The sequence below is a fragment of the Diadema antillarum genome, unplaced genomic scaffold (genome assembly GCF_040938485.1).
Source record: "Diadema antillarum isolate AM-2024a unplaced genomic scaffold, OU_Dant_1.0 scf00000123, whole genome shotgun sequence".
Lineage (NCBI taxonomy): Eukaryota > Metazoa > Echinodermata > Echinoidea > Diadematoida > Diadematidae > Diadema > Diadema antillarum.
Window position 1 is genome coordinate 1,779,055 of NW_027271012.1, and position 6,000 is coordinate 1,785,054.

The window sequence follows — 6,000 nt, forward strand, 5'->3', positions numbered from 1 at the left end:
AATGATCACCAGTCGCTCGTAAGTTGTTCGTAACTTTACGAACAGCTTTATGAAACAGGGCCCGGGTAGCATGGATAATAGGGAGCTTTAGATTTTAGACGCGCGGACGTTCAAAGGGGGAAAAAAACATGGTCTGAGCGTGCGTAGTAGTGCACGTCAAGTTGACGCGCGCTTCTGCGCACGCTCAGACCATGTTTTTTTTTTTTCCCCCTTTGAACGTCCGCGCGTCTAAAATCTAATGCTCCCTAATACCATGACGTGGGAAGGCTGGATCACTGGAATCTTCGTCACGAAATGTGTACAGCTTTACCACTGATCTCTATGTACGTACACACACAGCCGAAGAATCTCCACTGGAGTCTACCGTTACAAATGAACGTACGCTCACACTCCTCCTCTTTTTAAAGACGTATATAGGCTGTTTATCCCTCAGAGATAGGATCTTTTATTGAACGAGTATTTTTATGTTTAAATATGAACATTCGACATCGCCGTGTATTTTTGATGATTATTTTAAAACGCATTCTATGAGTCATAATCTTAATACACGTTATAGACAAAATTAATTATTTGTTTTGCCATTATGCCGATTTAAGATGAAATATAGGAACTCAGTGCAAAATTAAGGTGCAAAAATACGGAATTCATTGGAATATAATCTTAAGTGCATTATGAGTTTAAATCTTTTTAAGTTGAAATTGAAACAATATCTTTGAATCTTATGATTAATTATGTTTTATCAAGGTTTTGGAGCAATATACATTCATGATGTTTTGTTTTGTGTTGTATAATTGTGTATATTCTGTTTGTTTTTATGTGTACTTTTGGTTTTTGATCCTGTGTTGAATCATGTAACATTTTTTAATTTTCATACCAATCTGTTTTTAATGTACTTCTGTGTAGGGAATCACAATCTTCGAAGCCACTGGCTTTTTCGTGGTTTCCTCGACATTTCACTATTGTGCAAAATATTGGCTGTATTGCTTTTATGAAATCAATATATTGAATTGAAAAAAATAATAATTATTCGCTGACTAGTGCTATTCGTGGTTTTTTAATGTACCCCGGTGGGCAGCGAATGAATTAGGCCACCCATGACTCCCCACCCATGCTACCGGGCCTTTAAATTGACTCGTGTTCTAGCGAGCAGTCGCGGGGGTTTTGTCTTCGATTTGTTTTTTCCTTGCTTTTCTCTATTAAAGATTTCTTTTTTCCATCCCGACTCTGTGACGGCATGTCGCCTGGCAGGAGAAGAGCCAATTATTTTCGCCCATAGAGAATGCGGTGACGAATAATATAATATATGACTAAGCACGGAATAATTCTGATTGGGATTTTACATTTGCCTCCGTTTCGCACCACGGTTTACCCAAGTCATATCCAATGTTTATTTTGCTTGAAAGGCACGTGGTTTCCCCCAACAGCTCAAATCAAGCGTGAGCGTGGAAACGCAGTGAGAAGTCCACAGCAATTTGTGATACCTACGTCACGAGTATGAGTAAAGCTCCTTGCAGCAAAATAAATTCGTGGAAATTTTGGTTATGCATAATATCACAAGCATGGAACAACATCCTGAAAGAAACGGATGAGATTCAAGAATTGATGAAAACTGACGAGGAAGCGGAGGAAAATTGGTAATATTGGATGTTTTCCTTTTTTTTTGGGGGGGGGGGAAGGGTCAATATGGTGTGCAGCAAACTGCGTGAAAGATAGATATAGTTAGATATAGATCGATAGATAGATAGAAATATAGTTAGATAGATAGGTAGATAGATAGATAACTAAATAGACAGACAGACAGATAGATAGATAAATAAATAAGTGAATAAATAGATCACAATTGGCACTTTGTTGTTGATGTTCATGGTTCCCCAGGCATGGTAATGATAATGGTTATTTCATTCACATTCATACATTCAGGGCTAACGTAAGTACTGGGAAAACAAGTCAACGTAGGCCTATGCACGCTGCATGATGCTATAAACACCAAACACGTGATGTTGGCACAGACGCATGAGGTATTACGTGTTGATACACAGCACTTAAGCTTCATCGAGAGAGCGAGAGAATGGGATAGAGAAAAGGAGAGAGAAGAGAAGAGGAAGAGATAGAGGGAGAGAGAGGGACAGATGGGAACAGTTAAGATCATAAAAGCATCATATCATTTTTAATGTTTTTGATCGAGGTGAGCGTGAATACAGTCGCTAATCCATGTTTGCCCAGGAATTTACGACATTTCACGGTAATTTCCCTACTCAGTCAACCCACCTTAGTCGACGTGGCATAAGTCGAAAAAAAAATGGCTAAGTCGAAGAAAAATTCTACCCGCCAGATGGGCACAAACATGTGTTAATTTCATTTTATAAGTCGAAATTCATATAAGTCGAATTACTATTTTTTTCTGTCCCTTTGGATACATTTCAGGTAAGGTTGAGTGCATTAATTTGACTTTGAAGTAGGTTGATGGTTGGAGCATCAGTAGCTCGCGAATCACGCATGTTAACTCTTTTCTGTGCATGAAAGGTTTGAGAAGGCAATCCCTGTTTTAATGTCAGTCACAAAGTCAATGGAGACTGAACTTTTACTGGCGCGAAAACTTGTGACTGTATGCTATCAACATTCATTGTTAGCAATCAGAAAAAAGACAGAATGAACCGTGTGCTGCAACACCTATCTCTTACCAAACTCATATTTAACGGGAAAAAAAAACCACAAAGATAAGATAGTCATTAAGTTTGGTTTATTAAAGTCAGCACTGCTTATTTGCTGCAACTGGGTAATATCTAAAGTGCAAAGGATTTGCGTTCCCTTCCAGCAGTTCTATTGATGCAACGTTTTGCTCTGTGTGTTTGTCTTCACGTATCTAAGTAACTTGAACATTATGGGCTTTTGTTTCTTTTTTTTTTCACTGCAAGTGAAGTGGCGGAACTGTAAAAAGAGCTATTGTGTTTCCTTTATACAGGATGTGTCTTAATCAGTAAATATTTTCTCGAACAGAAAATACCATCTCAAGTGACGCATTTCCCATAATACTTGAAACATGATTTTGACATAACCACGCGGGAGCGCCTGAAGTCAAGTGATCACGGTTCCTCCGCGGGATGATTAAGTCGTGGATTCGCGTTTGATGAGTATTCTTACGCCTTCCGTTTGATGGACCGAAAGCATGGAGAATCAGCATTATTAATACGATGGAGCTCCCATGATTATACAAATGACGCACAGGATAGAGTGCGTTAGTGGAGATGTAGCGCACTCGAGGGTATTTACAATTGTGAAACATGCACCGAAATAATCCTGTGCATCATTTGTTTTATAAAATGGGTCGAAAACTAACAGCATTTTTCACGTACCTTTGTGGGTCAATACCAGTCAGCTACATGTAGCACTCGCTCAAGAATCAAGATGTCCGAAGATATGTTCGTCCCAAACATTTACGCACGTCGCACTCGGAAATCCCGCACATATAAGTACTGTACCTATAAGAGTATACGTACGCCACACATGTTATGCACAAGAAAGGCCGGCCGGCAGCCCGAACTAGAAGTTGTTTACAGGATTGACAGCGCGTAAAGTAGCGCGCGACGCACTTGTAACAACTGATTGAGTGCGCACTGCTAGTGTAAACATTGTGACGTCAGGCCGTGCATGTTACAGAGAAATTAATGCACGCACACGTGACTCATTTCAGCGCTTCCAATTGGCTACATTCTTGAACCCATTTTATAAAAGGTATTATTACCTCCGCCAAGGGGGGAGGTTATGTTTTCGTTACCGTTGGTTTGTTAGTTAGTTAGTTTGTCCGTGTGCAAAATAACTCAAAAAGTAGTGAACGGATTGGGATGAAACTTGCAGGACAGTTCGAGAATGACACAAGTAACAAACGATTAACTTTTGGTAGTGATCCGAGAATTTTGGGGGAATTTATGAAGGATTTTTGATATTTTGGCAGGTAGGGTCAATGAACTTGGGAGTTCAGGCTGCGCGTATTTGAGGTTAGCATGCGCGCACTAAAGTGCGTGCTCTAGTTTCTGCTAGGGCCAGGCGCGCCGTGCAGCTGAGTGTTTATGACGTAACAAAGGCTTCTATATTGGGAAATCAGGCGACTCTCAGCACACAATGCTGTAATACGTATGGGTGGAAATCACTGATATCTCTATGGAAGAACAAGATCAGTGGTGGAAATGAGCTGCATACTTGGCGGAGGTCTGCGCTCTCAGAGTGCTTCTCTAGTTACCTCCGCCAAGGGAGGAGGTTATGTATTCGTTACCGTTGGTTTGTTCGTTAGTTAGTTCGTTAGTTCGTTAGTTTGTCCGTGTGCAAAATAACTCAAAAAGCAGTGAACGGATTAGGATGAAACTTGCAGGAAAGGTTGAGAATGGCACAAGTAACAAACGATTAACTTTTGGTAGTGATCCCAGAATTTTTGGGGAATTTATGAAGGATTTTTGATATTTTGGCAAGTAGGGTCAATGAACTTGGGAGTTCAGGCTACGCGTATTTGAGGTTTGCATGCGCGCACTAAAGTGCGTGCTCTAGTTTCTGCTGTGACCCTTCGGATGTTAATGTTTTGGTTTAAACTTGTTAACAGTAATATGTCAAAGATAGCGCATATTTTGTATAATTTGCAATATGTTTTATCGGCGAGGCAAGAAAATTCGATGACATGGGTAATTAGGATAAAAGAAATATTTAACAACTTAGGTCTAACTGCAATTTGGAACAGCCAAGCAGCACATCTCACTTTAGCTGGCTTCAAAAGTTTAGTTAGTACCAGATTAAATGATATTTATAAACAAGAGTGGCATAGTAATGTAGACAAAAATTCTCAATGTTTAAATTATCGAATTTTTAAGCAGGATCTTCATTTTGAGAAGTATTTTCGACACCTTAATGATTCACAGGCAAAAATTTTATGTAAATTCCGTTGCGCTAATCATAAACTGCCAATTGTTTCTGGAAGATACAATCAGATTCCAAGAAACGAAAGATTTTGTACCCACTGTAATGAAGAGAAAATTGGTGATGAATTTCACTACCTTTTTCAGTGTAGACTCTTTAATGAACAACGAAAGAAATACTTAAAAAAATATTACTGGAAATACCCCAACACTATGAAGATGGATCAATTATTTAATTGTCAAAAGAAAACAGTCCTTTCCAATTTATCCAAGTTTTGTAATTATATAATGACACATGTTTAGATTATTAGTATTTTTTATCCTTTTTGCAAATACTACATGCCTTTTTTACAGGCTGTGCCTTCTTTACAATTGATTTGTAACTTATTTGTCTTTTCATTCTCTCCTCCTTTTTTCTTCCCCTCTCTACTTCTTCTTCTTCTCGTCCATATTTCCTTCCTTCTTGTTCACTTAGCGTATGAATTCATTTCCATATGTCTTTGTGTGTTTTCTTTTTTTTCTGTTTCTTTTTTTTCTTTTTTTCCTGAACCAAAAGTCACTCGTATATCCTTTGTTAATTCACCAGTCTTGTGTCCTTCTTACTCTCCCTCTTCACCTCCATATATCCCTTCTTTCTCTCTCCTCTCTCTCTCTCTCTCGTCATATTTCCCTTTCTTTGTTTTTTTTTCACTATATATCGTGTATATATTGTATATTTCTGTACATTTTTTTTTCTTTTCATCAATCGCATTTCATTCTTATTTTGTTTGTTATAGTTGTTTTGTGCACTTTTCAGAGTTATTTGCAATTATTATTTATTGATATTATAATGTGCTATATGTTTTTCATTGGACTCCGATACCCAGAGTTTGGGTTGTGAGTAAATAAACTTTCAAACTTTCAAACTTTCAAACTTGCTAGGGCGAGGCGCGCAGTGCAGTTGAGGGTTTGTGACGTAACAAAGGCTTCTATATTGGGAAATCGGGCGACTTCAGCACACAGTGCTGTACGTATGAATGGGTGGAAATCACTGAATATATCTCTATGGAAGAACAAGATCAGTGGTGGAAATGAGCTGGACGCTTGGCGGAGGTCTGCG